Source organism: Cheilinus undulatus, linkage group 8 (assembly GCF_018320785.1).
Source record: "Cheilinus undulatus linkage group 8, ASM1832078v1, whole genome shotgun sequence".
NCBI classification, from domain to species: domain Eukaryota; kingdom Metazoa; phylum Chordata; class Actinopteri; order Labriformes; family Labridae; genus Cheilinus; species Cheilinus undulatus.
The window spans coordinates 7,726,815-7,745,530 of record NC_054872.1 but is presented as its reverse complement, the minus strand read 5'-3'; positions in this window follow the sequence as shown (position 1 = coordinate 7,745,530).

Genomic DNA, 18,716 nt, shown 5'->3' with positions numbered 1-18,716 from the left:
AACACAAGACCAATGACTATATTTTAACAACCTTCGATGCCATACATATTTTATACAAATTAAAAGTAAGAATGATCTGCTAAGACATGAAAAATTGACCCTCTCAGTGAATCTACTAACAAGCTATCTTTATCGGAACACCTAGTATCAGTTTGTCTTCAGTGAGAGACCTCTTGGTCTGTAGAAACATTATGGCGGTCAAAATTTACATCGACATTTCTTACTTGTACCCAGCTAAAAAGAATCCTGAGGTCACTATCAGTGTCTATGTCACATGCCTTTAGCATCATAGCATACTAGCCTAAGTCATATTCGAACATTTTCACAAAAATAAGGCACAATGAATCAGCAGTGTTAGGAGAGTATAGGAAGATATTACAATTTGGCCAGGGAAAAATGACGGAAGAAGTTATGCTATGGGGCTAACCGTTTCATTCTACATAATGGCATTTTTTTCATAAATAAATAAAAATAAAAGAACTATTACAGTATTCTTAATCTTTTTTTTTTTAAATATAACATTGGAATATCAAGCACATTGAAATAACATGCATTTACCTTTAAAAACAAGAATATCTAATAAAACTTGTTCTTAAATCGTCATCCACCTACCGTAGCCAATACAAGCAAATACAGCAAACTTCAACAGCGAACTCGACAGCAATAACAATGGCAGCTATAGGGCTATACGTCAACTGCTGTACGGTAAGCTAATTTTAGTTTGATTGATATTAATGTTATTTTTGACAAACTAGATGTGTTAACAGCTATTAACATAAGTTAAGCTAGTTGTGTGCCATATCCATTTGCATGCACAAAAACAAAGTTAGCAAGATATAATTCAGTAATACAGTTTAATGGTAATGTTAAGGATACACGGCTTTAAATAAAATAACAATCCTGGTTACAGCCAGATAATCAACCTGCATATTAATACTGTTTTACAATTGTGAATGTTGTTAGATATATATCTTTACATCTTAACTAGCTAGTCAAGAAACAGACACTCCAATAGAGAGCCAGTGCAAGCCACACAAAGTCAGCTCCATATCAAAACAGAAAATTCAGAGGGTAACTTCACTTTTTACATAATATTAAGAGACGCGTGCTCAAACAACACTGTTTAAATTTTTTGTTTACTAAGGGAAACTACACTAAAACACGCCCAATGCTAATACTCGGTATGAGCTGCCTTAGTTGTAGACACTTTCAAGCCATTAAAATGATTCTGACTCTCAACTAGCCGATAAGAATAACGCCACAGTGAACCCAAATATCCAATATTAAAACTCAACAGTGATAAAACTGAAGTTCTTATTGGCACTAAATCCACTTTAACAAAATCTGACAGTTTTTCCCTCACAATCGATCATTCCTCAGTTTCCCCCTCCCCTCAGGTTAAGAGTCTGGGTGTCATCCTCGACAGCACACTATCTTTCCAATCTCACATCAGTAACGTTGCCAGGTCAGCTTACCTCCATCTATGCAATATCAATCGCCTTCATCCTTCTTTCACTCCAACCTATGCTGCTATTTTAGTTCACTCACCGGATTGACTACTGCAACTCCCTCCTCTTTTGTCTGCCCCCGAAATCCGTCCGCCAAACTTCAGTTAGTCCAAAACATCATTTCCAGAACCCCATCCAGCAGTCACGTCACCCCAGTTCTTTAGCAGCTACACTGGCTCCCAGTCAGCTACCGCATCGTCTTTCAGATTCTACTCCTTACCTTCAAGGCCATCCATAACCTAGACCCTCCATACCTTTCTGACCTCCTTCACATCAGCGCCCCCATCGCACTCTCAGGTCTTCCTCCTCTCTCCACCTCACCGTTCCACATGCCCGCTTGACCACCATGGGCTCCAGAGCCTTTAGTCGCTCTGCTCTCAGACTTTGGAACTCCCTTCCCCCTGACATCCGTAATATTAATGCTCTCTCCATTTTTAAATCCCGAACAGAGCAAAAGTTTTTCCTCATCTAAGACATTCTAGATTTCTGCCTTTTTATATGCAACTGCAAACTTTGTGAATGTCTGATTTCACCTGAGTACAAATGCTTTTGAGTTAGAATCACAGTTTACTTTTACATTACGAAGGATTGTAAATCCTTAAAATACAAACCTTGATTTAAAAAAACAGGATTTCCAGACATCAAAATTGTGGCTAGCTAAAACTGAGAGTGGCTAGTGAACGAACAAATGAATGAATGAATGGTGAAATTCATGACTTGAACAGTGATTGTTAATCATCATAGTTATAGTCACTTGGTAGCACTTGTTGATGATATTTGAGTTTGGAGAGGTGATGCCATGGCGCTGCCATGTGGACGTAGCATAGCGTGTCAGATTTCGCCCATAGTTGAAGTAGTTGCTCAGGGGGTTGAATGTCTGCTCAGGAGTTTTGAAAATTAGAGGAAACATTGGTTGTGGCAACACAACAGTATCACATTGAACACACCCACATGAAAACCGCTTCTCATTGCGCCCTCTACTGCCAACAGGAAGTGATGCAAATGGGTCATTTCTGCATTTGTCTTTGTGCGTTGAACCTATCATGCTGTGATTCTGACCTGAAGTCCTCAATATCTGTCCCTACATTGACGTGTTTCATTAACAGACACCCCAGTGGCCATGTCGACCATTTTGATCCTTCGCCATTCAACAGGAAGTGGGTCATTTCTGTGTTATTCTTACTGTGTTCAACCTATAATGCTTCGATTTTGACCTGAAGTCCTCAGTATCTGTCCCAACATGGACATGTTTTATTCCCGGATGACCCAGTGGCCATGGCGGCCATTTTGACCCTTCGCCTCAGACAGGAAGTGGGTGTAACTCTCACATGAAACATCGGATTGCCTTCAAATTTCACATATATGATCAGGGTCTGCCTCTCTACAAATTTTAATGTTTATTTCATGGTTTTTCTGTAGCGCCCCCTACTGTAAGATGCCAGAAGCACCTTGGACATAAAATGGCTACACTTTTGTCAATTGTACATGATAAATAGTCCTTCCCTGATCACTTCTACATATTAGATTACACCTTTGTCACTCTGCCACCTACTGGTGGGAGGCAGTACTACCTCATGTACAAAGTGCACTGTGCTGATTTGTCAAAATAAGGGCACTCAATGGGAGGATCTCTGTGGTCTCTCTGCAGTGCTGCTGCACACTGCACGGGTTTGCCTACACCCCACTATAACAACACAGGGGCGGATGGCCCACACCCCAACCTGCGGGGTGTGAGGGCCCCCCAGTGCTGCTTGCAGCCCTAGTTATTATTATTATTAATATTATTATTATTTTTTTTATAAATTAACATTTAAAATACTACCATTTACTTGTATTTTTGGTTGAGTTAAATTAGTACAAGTATGGTGTTTAAATGAAGAAATATTAAACAAACTAGAGTTTTTAAACTTATTTGTGGTTTGTAAATCAGAGTGTCTTAATTCACTGAGTAATAATATTTATAAACTGCAAACGAGCCCAGAAAACAAACGCATCAGGTACAAAATGACTTCTAAAGTGAATGATCAGGTGTGCTGTTACTCCGAGGTAGCTGAAGTTGCTGACTAATGTCCAGTGGTCTCTCGTCAGTGCTCCACTTTAGTTGCCTTTTTAGCTGTCATACAGTTTACGGATTCTTGTGGCAGTAGTTCTGATAGGTGTTCCGTGGTACGGGTCATCCGAAGCGACCTGGATAATAGAGATGGGCGATACCAGTGTTTTTTTTTATTCGATACGATACCAATACTTTTTAATGTAATTTTATTGATACAGATACTGATCCTTTTGAAGAAAGAATAAAATATTGGGTTGCAAACTTTCAAAAGTTACACATTACAGGCAGTTTAAAAGGCGTATGCAGGTCATTCAGAAATTCATTTAGGGGGGAAATTAAATTAAATTAAAATGTTTAAGCAGGTCAAAAAACAAAAAACAAAAAACAAAAAAACTATAATCATAGCACAAACTTGTATATAGAATTAAAATATCCACTACATAACCAATTTCTTTTTTAAATTCAGATAGAAGGGCTATATTAGCCATATATACCCACCAATTTGAAACAAAAATGTAAGAAGTACAAGTCATAAAGATTTTCATAGAAATATTTATCTTATGTTTCTACAATATGTTTCTACCATAAATTTTATAGTATTGGCATGTGGTCTCAGTATTTTTTCATGTTTTCTTACAAGACAGCCAGTGAGAAAGACAGCCAGGTCCAAATCACAGACTTTAAAATGATTTAATATGCGAGCGAGAGGAGTTGCTGAAATCTGTTACTCATCAATGATTGGTCTTCAAAGTCAAATGGTACAGCAGGATCGACATGTCCGATTGGTCCATAAAGCCATGTGACACGGACGAGCGGGTAAGGCATGTTTGATTTGTCTCCAAATTCACGTGACATGGACTGGCAATAAAGCCGAAACAGTCTGGAAGAGAGAGAGGCAGCAAGGCACTCAGTGGAGAAGTGGTGGTGAGACATATTTTATAGTACTCAATTGGTATCAATACTTTGCTAAAGGGATCGATACCAAAGGAGTACTTGGTTAATACTCGGTTATTATCCACCACTACCGGATAATGTCTTGAAGCCCCTTGTCATCAACGATGTCGATGGTCTGCAGTCTCTGGCGACCCATTAGCGATTGCATTAGTTAGCTTAGATGTTGTCATTTTGGGGACAAATCTGGGTCTGCCGGTGTAGCTTGGCGTTATGGCTTGATCCCGTGTTGTTGCTAGTGTCTTTGCTAACATTAGCAATATTAGCTATCATGGCTTGATCATGTGATGTTGTTAGCATCTTTGCTAACATTAGCAAAGATGCGTTTTGCCTGGAGGTGGTACTTCTGACTCGTTGTGCCACTGCAGTATGTACACACAACTTTTGTTTCATCCAGACTTTACCTTAAATTTGCTAAATTACATGAAGAAACTGTACCCATCTGTAGCGCTGTATAGTGCACAAACTGAGCTATGGCCACCAACACACCTATAACTGCTCTGAAGGAGTTCCAAGCTTCAGCAGCTGAGATGGGAGAGACTGTGCAGACAACAACCAGGGCCATTTCTTGCTATATGCAGACAATGCAAATGCATAGGGCCCCACAAGCCAATAGAGGGCCCCAAAGCTGAATGTTCAGCCTCATTTGAGGGGAGCTCAGACTACCTGGCTTAATTCCTTACTGTATATGCTTAAAAATAAAAGTATGATATTAAAATAAAATAAGCTGCAATGATAAGCTGTTGCCAGTGTTTCTGAGCCAAAGTAAGTCAAAATTGTTGAACTCCACTGTCACGCAATGAGTGAGGTTTGCCGACAGGTTGGATGGGAATGACTGGGTCAGTGTATTTTCCATTTCCTGTTTGAAACCAAAGGAAAAAAATGGGGCAGCTTTTTTGTTTTTTCATTTTGGCCACAAAAATAGTTTATTTGTCCTCAGCTAGCCTCGGATGAACGCTAGTTAGTGAATGACATTAGTTGTGTTCAGTTCAAAAACACTCGATATGTGTTTTATTTATTGACATATAGAGGATTTTTGTTTCCCTTGTTGTTTGCTTGAGCGGCTCAGCTTAAGATGTTTCATTTAAATAGGAGAGGTTGTCATGCACATCATGCATGCATGCATCATTAGCATGTTTGTGGATCATCTACTTGATTAGGAATCTCTCCATCATAGTTTGGCAAACTATGGGCCCCCAAGCAGCAATTTGCATAGGGTGTCCACAAAGCTAGAAACAGCCCTGACAACAACTGTTGGCTGGGTTCACCAGTCAAAGCTTCATGGGAGAGTGGCAAAGAGAAAGCCACTGTTGAAGAAAATTCACATTAAATCTGGACTGGAGATCACCAGAAGGAATGTGGGAGACTCCATGGTCGAGTGGGAGAAAGTTCTTTGGTCTGATGAGAACCAAAGGGTGCTTTTTGGTTCATCAGACACATCACCACAAACACACCATCCCCACTGTGAAGCAAGGTGGTGGCAGCATCATGCTATGGGGATGCTTCTCAGTAGCCGGCCCGGGAAGGCGTGTAAAGATAGAGGATAAAATGAATGCAGCAATCCAACAGAGAATTTGTAACTTGGCTTGAAAAGGGCTGTTCACAGCCGATCCCTGTGCAACCTGACAGGGCTTGAGCAGTTTGCAGAGAAGAGAAGAGTAGAATTGCAGTTACTAAATATGCAAACCTGATTGAGAACTATCCACACAGACTCAGTGCTGTGATCTAATCTATTGTGGATGAATATTTATGCAGTCACAAGATTAGGGTAAAACATCCAAGGGGTTTAATACTGTTTATGGGCACTGTATTCTGATTTTTTTCTGGCTCAGTTTTACACTGATTTAAGTCATTTTAAGAGACATTTATTGAGGTACAGTTACTGCAGAATGAGAGGGCTGGGACAGCAGGGAGACACGGTGAACAAGCAGCACACAGGTGCCCATACAGTACAGGCTGGAACTGGGAGGCATTGCAGCCATCATGCAGCAGACACACTCCCAGTCTAAAACAGCTGTCAAGTTGGATATCTTTACATGGAGCTGGAGTTTTTGGCATTTTGACATTTGACATCCATTTTTAGCCCCTTACGTTTCTGCTTGGAAGCCTTTTACATAAGTCACATCTATCTCAATGAGCAGCTTTCTCTTCTGTGAATTGAAGCATGAAAAAGATCAGAAACCCTGGGCACCACATCAATCCATCCGTGCAGAGATATGAGGGACAAATAGGAAGAGAAAAGGGTCAGAGGAAAAGGTAAAGAGGGCGCTGTACCTGTGTTTACCTAAGGCCCCAAACCGCGGAGTCTGCCCCCGCTCAGTGAATCATTCATAACACAAAGACACACAGTGCGACCTCCCAAACCGCAGGCAGAGAGAGTAAAGGCAGCCCTTCCTTTGGTCTCAGCAGTCCTTCTCTCTTTGTTGGACTGATTAGACATCTAACCCGAGGGCACAACTTTCCTCCTCTCCTCTGTTCAGAGCGATGTCCGGAGAATAATAAGTAATGCATGAAAACAGAGCAGTGTTTGGGAGATAAAGCAAGATCTACTGCAAAGCTTCCCCACAGCCTAATCACTGCTGGGATCGTCTTTGGGCTCTGCTCCTACAGACAGAAAGGTAAAAAGGAGCAGAGAGAAATATTAAAGAGAACAACATGAGGAACAGTGAGGGGAGCTTCAGCCTGCAGCGATCGCTGTCTCTGAAAACAGGAGGGGAAAGAGATAAGTCACAAATATTGATCCTCCTGCATCTTGCAATTAATTCATATGAAGATAAATATTTCCTATTGACGCATGTTAAACAGTTCTAAATTGCCTGGAAGGTTGAGCCAAAGTTAACTGTCAGGATCGGTTTCTGAAATTGCCTTTTCAGCCAAACCACTTTATGGAATCGATGGCCTGAATAAGAAGCAATTAATTGACCTTGCAGTTCTCTGAGAAGCTGCAGCATCACTTCTGTTCGCGCACGGCGGGGCTGCTCAGCAGCTGCATCCTGTGTCATAACAGTGTACATTCACGTTTTTATCAGCGTATACGAAAAAGACTCATCATTTGAAACAGTGCTGGTGACTTCACTTGTCTTTATTTGCCGTAATTTCACTTTTTTTTTGTTTTTTAACTTTGATCGTGTTAATAATAACAATAATAAGTTCCTATATGATCCCACTGGGACTAGTACTTGGTGTCACATTGATAACAGCGACCCATCCCAGTACTCTGCCCAAAAACAAAGTCTTTAGTATTATAAAAAGTTTAAAGACCAAATTTTTTTCAGGTTATAAAACCCTTAGATATGTTTATTAGTCGAACCATTAATCAGTTAGGTCCAAATCTTAATTATGGGCTCAAAGTTTTAACATTTTATATTTTGTGTTTAAAATATGCAAGTGAATGCCCTCTACAGGGAGATATCAGTTCCTATAACGCTTTTTTTTTCTACTGGCTGATCCTCCCACTTTTCCAGTAATTGTTAATCTTACTAGTAGCAACCAACAGCTGAACGTCAGAGGTCACTGCAGCCTCCACCAATCAGAGACGTCACTGTGTTACTCTGAGCTTGTGGGAAGTGTTGTTCTTTGGCCCAATATTGAGGATTAACCCTTACCCCCAATTTCCACATAGGATGACTGCGCCCGCCCCGAAAGGCCGTGGGATTACTCCAACTGAAGGTGAGCGACCTCGTCCAGTGGAAGCATGTCTAGAGCGCTGCGGCGTGCAGCCCTGATCAGCTGGCAGAGATCAGGGGAAGTCAAGTCAAGTGCTGCAGATCATATATCAGGTTGACTTGTCCAGTTGCTGTTCAGAAGGTTGGTGTCTAATGTCTGGTAGAATGTCTGGGATAACCAACACCACAAACTGCTCTGATACACCAAAGAACCAAGTGCTGTGGTGTGAAAATCATCCAGAAGCTGTTGTTCTATGGGCATGTTTCAGTGTGTTTTCGTTTGTTTTTGGCTTTCCTGCATCTGTTGCTGTTCTCTGGGACATTCTACAGAGAAGAGGAAAAGGAGAAAAGTTAACCCCTTATGACGTCTTTGTGTTCAGTGCTACTGTCATGGATGGTTTTTATTTGCTTTTTGCTTTACCAGAGGTGTACAACAACCTTCATGGGTATAACACTGAATATGAAGCATTTGCAACCTTCTTGTTTCCATTCCACCAGTGTGGGAGGCCTCTGTTCATCACCTGTATCTGTGTGGACTGTTATCTGGCTGTGGTTCATCCTGTCGTCTATCACGCAAACAAGAGTCTGACTCCCAGAGTCCTCACAGCTGCTGGTGTTTGGACACTGACTTTTCTTTGTGGAGGTTTTTCTGTGAGATATGGCCAGCTCGTTGAGCCTGTTATTCAGGTCTTGTTCTATGCTCTGACTCTCCCTGTTATTGGATTTTGTGATGTCATCATTTTCTGGACCCTGAAGAGATCAAACCCCACAGGGGGACCAGTTCATCCAAAGAAGAAGAAAGCTCAGCAGATCATCATCAGCAACCTGGTTATAACTTTAACTTCCTATACCCCACCAATAATAGGTGCATTGATGTTCATGTCTTTGAACATGTACAAAGATTCCGCCTATTGTTATGTTAATGTTCCTGTGTATTGTGTCATGTTAGTGGGAAGCACAGTTTCACCCATCCTGTATCTGAACAATCTAGGAAAACTGGACTGGCTCAAATGTTAGTGGCAGAAACAAACCATGTAATCTTTTTCCTGATCAGTGGTATTTTTTAGTTTACTGGATGTTTGATGTTTTTGCTGTTAGAAGAATATAACTCTGAGTAAAGAAATATCCTTTTATGTGGTAAAACCATATCATACCGTATTTATCAGATTAATATTCTGCTATTGTTGTGGCTGTACTGTTCACTTGTTTTTATTGTGAGCGTTGGATTATTTTCAGGGAAAACATCCAACTCTTGCGGTAAAAATCAAAACTCAGTGAAACATAGCGTTACCATTTTACTACCTAAATGTACTCAAAGCAATAAATAAATAAATAACAGTTGAAAATAACAGTGTCTTCTTAGTTAATTTCAATGTAACTACAATAAAGACATACGTGTGCTTTATCCTTCTTTTCCCCTTTTACGTATAAAATAAAAACAACATGTCATTGTTTGACACTGTCTTTCATGAAAATGATGCTGGTCAGATTTGCATGTTCAAGCCTGGAACATTTTCCACATTAGTGAAGAAATTTGTTTATCTGACACTTTATTCAAAAGTCCAGGAACACTGAGGGGTTGTTTAGGAAATGATTTATCATTGACATCCAACGCTGACCAAGTGGCGACTGGACTGGTTCCAAATTGGAACCACTTGATCAGCGTTGGATTACCATGACCTGGATGACTGAGAACCTACACAGACTTTTTATCATGGATTTAAAAATTTGGGGCATTTGGACACCAAGAGATTAACCTTACAAAGCTGCTGTACACCACGTTCCATATTGTAATTGAAATTGGATTTTAGTGTCATAAACATTCAGTTTTTGTCTTCAGTGAAACTCATAGATGGTACTGTGTCAAAGGGCTCTCTGGATCACTGAACATGCTGTGTCTTACCAACATGTAACGTTACCTTGCCCTGTAAATTGTTCATGTGTCAATGAAATTTATGTAGTTGTTTATTTTTTTGCTCTCATTGAACTGTAGAATTACTGATATGTATCAGAAAAAAAAGTTGCAGGGTGTCATCCAAGAAAAGCCCCTCAAATATTTCAGAAAATCATCTGGCTCTTAGACATACTGCATGTGTGACATCAAGGTTGTTATAGTTAACTAAAACTAAATAACTAAAACTAAGATTCAGTAAACCTAACAATTACCAAAAAACGAAAACTAACAAAAACTGTGCAGTGTGCTTCCAAAACTAACTAAAATAAAATAAAAATAGAGACAAAATATACTTAGTTTTAGTCTTTGACACAACCAGACTGATTGGCACCCACATCCAAGCCTGGAGAGAGCAAAATTGCCTGAATTGATTGGTTAAGACTTCACACAGTGGTGGTTTTATGTCGGGTGTTATATTCAAACATCATCTTTGAATAAATAACATAAGTGAAGAGTAGCCTGTTTGAATATGTTTTGTCCACTCAGCACTGACATGTATAAAAAAAAAAAAACTAAAACTAATAAAAACTAAACTAAACCGACAAACCAGCCGTCAAAACTAATAAAAACTACACTGAATTTGAACGCAGAAAGTGAAAATGAAATAAAAATAAAAACTAACAAAAAATCCCAAACTAAACTAATTTTTCTTGTCTGAGTTAAAAAAAAAAAAAAGTCAACCTTATTCCTGGGGCCGCTACTGTAAATCTGAATGTGGGCGAAACTTCTGGTGCTAAAGCAGAAGTACATTAAATACATGCAACTAACGTTAGAGGCTAACTATGAATGACAGTTGTTTCGATAGGAATTCACCTTGAATCTGTAAATATTGATGTATTTTTGTAATCACATGTTGACACTGTTTGTATTGTGAGCTGTAAAAAAGTAAATAAGATGGATACTAAATTATTCCTGGAGGGTCTACTGTAGCTATGAATGTGGGTGGAACTTCCTGTACTTCCTGGAGTAGAGTAGATAAAACTAGAATAATGGTCAAACTACAGAGAATGCTGATTTGTTTAAATTTAGTTTGAGGGCATCACTGAGCCGCTCTGCTTCTCCCATCGACAAAACCATGAGCCTTCTAATTACCCCAACTGGCCTCGTGCTTACCAAAATTCATAAGTGTTTAAGAGCTTCAAATACTACTGCCTGTTTCATGGGGAATTAGACATCACCGTGGCAACAGCTATAGTTAAGGACCAGTGAGCCTCTCAAGATAGCATTGGAGGATGTCAGGGTTTTACATTGGCAAATTAGAGGGAGATTTGGTAACAAATGACATTTCAGGTATGGACCTTCAACATACATCAGGGTTCATCAAGTACATTTGCACAAGGGCCAGATTTATTCTTGACAGAGTCTCTGGGGGCCAGACTTCCAAATAAAGAAAAATTAAATCTATATTTTGTTCTGATTAACATATTATTTTATTAGTATTTGTATTTTCTTTCAAAATGCTGGACATTTTTAGGCATTACCAGTGAGATATATCCCAATATATAATCCTTTAGACCACAAGGAGACAGGCATGCCCACAGAACTGGCTGGGCTCCTGAAAATCCCATAGAATTGGCCCTAAACAATTATGATTTAGCACCAATATGAACTCATGTTTAACACTTTTCACTACTTCACTGCTTCATTCTGCCATTTATGCAACATTTTGTGCCATGTTTAACCCATTTTTGCTATTTCATCAATCTTTAACCCACTTTCCTGTGGTTTCACTACACTGCCATTGGTGGTTTTTTCACCTTTTTGCCACTTTTAACCCATTTTTGATAATTTTGAATATTTTTGCCTCTTTAACACAACTATTTGCCATTCTTTAACTCATTTAAACCACTTTTCTTGCCCGACTCATCCCTCCTTTTTCCTTTATTGCCCCTTTTTGTCCATTTTCTTTTTTTTTTAGGATTTATTTTTGGGCTTTTTCATGCCTTTATTTGATAGAGGAGGACAGTGGAAAGATTCGGTACCAGGGAAGAGAGTGGGGAGACACGCTGTAAAGGGCCACAGGCCGGATTCGAACCCTGGCCACCCATGTACATGGGTAGTGCCTTAAACCACTTGACCATCTGTGCTCCCCTTTTTGTCTATTTTTGCCACGTATCATTACTTTTGTCACCGTTTTTGACACTTTTCACCCATTTTTGATATACTTATTGCCCCTTTTCTCCTTTAATACTAATGGTTTGCCACATTTTAACCTCTTCTCATCACTTTTCCTGCAAGTTTTTGTCCCTTTGTGCCCCTCCATAACCCATTTGGATCTTATCGCCCATTTTTGCCGCTCTCTAACCCCTTTTCACCACTTTATCTGTCCATTTTTGCCAGTTTTAACACATTTTTAAATATTTCCTAATAATGGCTGACAAGTGAATTTCTGTAAAAACAGATCAAATGTGAAGTCATTCTAAAACTATTTGAATATTAATTGCTTTTGGGGTGGATTTAACAGCTGCAGACATTTAAAGCCAAAATATACTTTTAAAACATTTTTTTTTCCTGCTTTCCTGAATCTAATGATCTTCTGGGGGCCAGACAGGAAGCTTTGGGGGGCCTGATTTGGCCCCCGGGCCACCAGTTGATGATCAGTGATTTACATGGAACATTTTAGTCAGATTGGGTGATGAAAAGCTGAGTTATGAACAACTTTAATTAAAAAAAAGAGGGCTTGCCATGGTCAGCCAGTAGAATGAAAAAGTCAGAAATAAAACTTTCTCATCAAGGTCTTTTCCAGTTGTTCACCAAAGTACAGGTCAATCGGATAACACGTTTCGAAACCTATTAATTAGATCTTTTTTTTTTTTTAAATCACTTGACAGGTAAAAGCAGGTATTAAGGTGCTCAGCAGTGAGCGGTTTCTGGTGGTTTATTTTAAACTTTATTTTGTGCTCCATGTCACATCATACATTTACAGTGGAAGAAAGGTCTGAACTGCATATAAGCCAGCTTGTAGAAGTTGATATTTGGCTTTCACCATGCATGGTAGAGTCCTAATTTAGATTTGCATTATGAGCGGTTTTAACAGGTGGCTTTGGTGTCGTGGAAAATGTTCCTTGCTTTGAATATGCAAGCCACCATGTCAACAACATGTTCATCACAGCAGAGTGACCCCATCAGTGATTTGCAAATGATGAATAAAGACGTTTCAAAGGCAAATGTGTTGGTCAGTTTTGACAGATGTTAAACAAACAATACAGTGACAGGTCTTAGTTATACCAAAGTTTAAAGCAGCAGCAGTCTGGATGATTCACACACTTTATTTCTTTAAAGGTTCAATATCAAAGCGCTTCTACTGGATTACATCAAGAGAACTACTGGGTTACATGAACGAGAACAAAATGAGTAAAGTTTTACAGCAAGCCTCAATGATCAGTGGATTTCAAAAGGACATTTAAAGAGAAATAAAAAGAAATAAATAAATCACAAATATGTTTTTATTCTAGTTGTAGTAAAATGAACAAAAATACCCTGATTATTTATTTCAGAGCGCCTGAGCTATACAGCAGACTAGTCTTGATCAGTCAGAAGTACAGTTTTTTCCAACACCATAATTTACATCAAAAATGTTCCTACTATAAACTGACAAAGAAACAGACAAAAGAGGATTATATGAAGTTTATTTCTGCCAAAACCATTTGAACCAGTCCAGCTTTCCCAGATTGTTCAGATAAAGGATGGGTGAAACTGTGTTTCCTACTAAAAAGCTGCTCAGCACAGCAAGCATAACATAACAAAATATGGTATATTTACTCATGATCAGAAATGTGGACAACAACACACCAATTACTGGGGGTAGATATGACGTAAAGGTAATAACCAGGTTGTTGATGATGATCTGCTGAGCTTTATTCTTCTTTGGATGAACTGGTCCCCCTGTGGGGTTTGATCTCTTCAGGGTCCAGAAAATGATGACATCACAAAATCCAATAATAGGGAGAGTCAGGGCAAAGAAGACCTGGACAAACCTGTTTATAAGCTCATCATATCTCACAGAAATACCTCCATAAATGAGCTGTGAGGATCCTGGGGGTCAGACTCTTGTTTGTGTGATACACAACAGGATGAACCACAGCCAGGTAACAGTCCACACAGATACAGGTGGTGAACAGAGGCCTCCCACGCAGATTTAACGGAAACAACAAGCTCATAAATACTTCAAAATCCAAATTATATCCATGTAGGAAATTATACACCTCTATAGGAGTACAGAGCAGAAAAATTCCATCGAGGACAGTGGCATTGAGGACAAAGACGTCATAGGGGGTGAGCTGGTCTCCTTTTCTTCCTCTCTGTTTAAAGTCCCAGAGTACAGCAACAGCTGCAGGAAAGCCAAAAATGAATGAAACCACATTGATACATGTCCATACAATGACACCGTCCTGATGATTGTTACACATCAGAAACAGATTACATGTTATATCAGAGCAGTTTGTGATATCAGCTAACCCAGACATTTGATACAATTGATACATTAAATTAATGATCTTTTCTCACTGTAAGGATGTGACTTGATATCATTTATGTGTAAATCAGCATCACGTTTACCATGTTATTAAACATGAACTTTATGGGAATAAAGCTGTCTAGAGAATGCATCAACTGAAACTGAAGATATTCAGCTCAGGAATCTGGACATTAACCTGCAAATTTTAAGTGGTGCATTAACAAAATTCCACAGACAAACTTCGCATGTGACCTTTGACTGTTGCAGACAGAGGTTGGGTTGCAGAGTGTACGTGTCTGATTATTGACTAGCTGGTATAGTTTTCATTTAATTGAATAGGAAATTACACACCTAAAATCAATGGGTGTCAAAAAGTCTCCCATTTACTTTGTTGTCTCATTCTAGTCATGATAAAAGCACATCAAAATACACTATATTGCCAAAAGTTTTCACTCACCAGGCTTGACTGGCATATGAACTTAGGTGACATTCCATTCTTAATCCACAGGGTTTAATATGACATCTGTCCACCCTTTGCAGCTATAACAGTTTTAACTCTTCTAGGAAGGCTTTCCACAAGGTCTAGGAATGTGTTTATGGGAATTTTTGACCATTCTTCCAGAAGCACATTTGTGAGGTCACACACTGATGTTGGACGGGAAGGCCTGGCTCTCAGTCTCCACTCTAATTTATCCCAAAGGTGTTCTGTTGGGTTGAGGTCAGGACTCTGTGCAGGCCAGTCAAGTTCATCTACACCAAACTCTCTCATCCATGTCTTTATGGACCTTGCTTTGTGCACTGGTGCACAGTCATGTTGGAACAGGAAGGGGCCATCCCCAAACTTTTCCCACAAAGATGGGAGCATGGAATTGTCCAAAATCTCTTGGTATGCTGAAGCATTCAGAGTTTCTTTCACTGGAACTAAGGGGCCAAGGCCAGCTCCTGAAAAACAACCCCACACCATAGTCCCCCCTCCACCAAACTTTACATTTGGCACAGTACAGTCAGACAAGTCCCATTCTCCTGGCAACCGCCAAACCCAGACTCATCCATCAGATTGCCAGATGGAGAAGCGCTATTCGTCACTCCAGAGAACACGTCTCCACTGCTCTAGAGTCCAGTGGCAGTGTGCTTTACGCCACTGCATCCGATGTTTGCATTGCACTTGGTGATGTATGGCTTGGATGCAGCTGCTCGGCCTTGGAAACCCATTCATGAAGCGCTCTATGCACTGTTCTTGAGCTAATCTGAAGGCCACATGAAGTTTGGAGGTCTGTAGCGATTGACTCTGCAGAAAGTTGGCACACTATGCACCTCAACATCTGCTGACCCCGCTCCATCATTGTACGTGGCCTACTACTTCATGGCTGAATTGCTGTTGTTCCCAATCGCTTCCACTTTGTTATAATACCACTGACAGTTGACTGTGGAATATTTAGGAGCAAGGAAATTTCACCACTGGACTTGTTGCACAGGTGGCATCCTATCACAGTACCACGCTGGAATTCACTGAGCTCCTGAGAGCGACCCATTCTTTCACAAATGTTTGTAGAAACAGTCTGCATGCCTAGGTGGTTGATTTTAGACACTTGTGGCCATGGAAGTGACTGGAACATCTGATTTCAATTATTTGGATGGGTGAGTGAATAATAATTTAGTGTATATTTATGTGTGTGAACTACAGTATGTGAATGTGAACCAGTTTATTCTAAGCTGTATTAGCTTTTCTTTGAGCTAGCTTATTATGTCTACTTGCACAACACCACCTTAATGACTCGTCATTGCCTGTTAGCGAGTTAGCAACCTGAATCACACTTTCCAAAGTCGCCCAAAAAAGTTAATGTTTTGTGGCGTACTTTGAGAAAATTGGGAAATATCATAGAGGGGAGGAGTTTCATGGGTATGTTGGCTATCAGAGATCCAATAGAAATGAATAGACCTGTTGATTTGCCTACATAACCATACATAAGAGGAAACAGTAGCACCATACTGTTGCTGACACCTCCTCCACCCCAGCCTCCTCCTTTCAAGCCAACAGTTTTAGTTGCACCATCATATTTACTGTCATGCTAGAATGGACTGAATTACTGCTGAACAGAACTGTGTTGTCCGTATTCAACATGCATTGTCATAAACGTATCTCTGTATTTCTGGCAATGCACTTTGTGGAAAGTTAAAGCTACCTGGGTAGCATCTTTAGAGCAGAGCTTTAGCCAACTTGTCAAACTGCATATCCATTTTGCAATGAAATGGATAAATATAAAAGGAGAGAGTTCCTGACTTAAGTGACGAACATTTCTTGACATATTCTGATTATGGCATATTTCATTAAGCATTTACTTTTTTTATTTTTGGGAGCTTCCATCCCCCAGAGCTGTTATTATTTTTATTTTAATTCCTTTAGAAAATAAACTGTCTTTGTTTTCCTGCAGCAGCCCTACAGTTAAACTCTGTGTGATCCAGTTTCTGTGTCTCACATTCACACCTGTGTATCTCAGCCTCACCGTGCCTCAGCGGTAGCTCCAGCAGGTGGCATGGCATTGGTTTGATATTTAGCGCCACGCCATTATAATGAGACCTGAGAGAGGGCAGCGGGTCGGGGCCGACAGATGGCCACATCCACCGGACGTGAGCGCTCTGAAACATGGAAAAAACCACCAAGACACAAACGCCGCAGTGTGTCTCCACAGAAACTCTGCTGCTGGTCACACACGGTGAGCGAGCGAGCGGTGGGAGGGATCTAACAGACCGAGACACACTGACGTCAAATCCTCGCTGACTGCTGCTCTGAGGAGGGAGAGATAGTCAGGACGGTTTCTATCAATGATATATGGGACAAAATACAAACAACTTTATGGTTTCTAAATTTGGCAGCCACTTCAGACACGTTTGCAGGAGATAAAACTTTCAGCTTCTGCAGGGATTTATTCAGATTTTCCTCTGCCCAACAACACAAAGAGGAGTTCCTGTATTTTAAAAAGCTGGCCTTATTTAAAGCCTTTAAGCTTCTGTTTTGTTTTTTTATTCAGATGGTTTCAGTTCATGGCCAAGAAATAGAGAGGCTTCTGTAGTTTTTTTGCTTTTAAAGTTGTACTTTCTTCAACAGTGAAAAATGTCATGACTACACCTGCAGTGCCATGAAAAGTATTAGTATCATTTGAGTTGATAGAAATTAGGGCTGTTACATTAATGCGTTAACGCTTTAACATTTCAAAGCAGATAAATACACCCATTTCCTTGTTTCTCACTGGCGAATGCATCTTGCAAAGCTCCCATCTGAACCGTTTAGGCCTGGTTAGAAAGTGACAGGACCAATCAGCGACAAGGGGCAGTACTTTCGGGTGCAGCAGAGTCGTGACGTAAACAAGCAGCAGCAAGAGCTGGTGCAGTTATGGAGGAAGAGAGTAGCGTGGATGCTGCCGAAGCGCTAGTTTAATCAGAACTTGACAACATTTCTTTGTTAAAAAAGGACAAAGAACAGCAGTGAGTTGTTTTCTTTTCAAAAACGACAAAAGTCGAGTACTTACATGTCTATAGTCGCCATGTTTGGCGTTATTTCTCAGTAGCTGCGCACGCATAGCTTGATAGCGGCTATGTCACGTGTTTTGTTGCTCCTATTGGCCTGTAGAGATGTGACAGACAGAAGGTTCACCCAATCATACTCCGAGTTTTTTTCAAAGCCTCTGCCTTTTCTCAAACGTGTCCTATTGAAGCTTTCCCAGATGGATGTGTGAAACAAATCCATCTGACATGTCAGGTTATTAATCTTGAAGCCTTAACGCATTAAAAAGAAAAATAATGCAATTTAATCACATGACTAAGTTTGACCACAACTTGCTTCCACAGTTCTCCAGCGCGGATGTTCACGTGCCTGGGCGTGAAGAGGTCAGAGGTGAGTCAGACACAGCTAGCAGTGATGAGTGAGGAGACGGACCCAGGTCTGCTTAATGGCTATTTTCTTTTTAAAAAGCTGAAAGTGAATGTTAGTTAAGATAAAACCAAAACTGTGGGTTTATGCTGCAGTGCTGAACTGTCTTTACGCTGAACCACCACGAGCCTTAAGCACCGCCTTCGGGCAAAGCACATCTTTGCTAATGTTAGCAAAGACGCTAACAGCAACACAGGATCA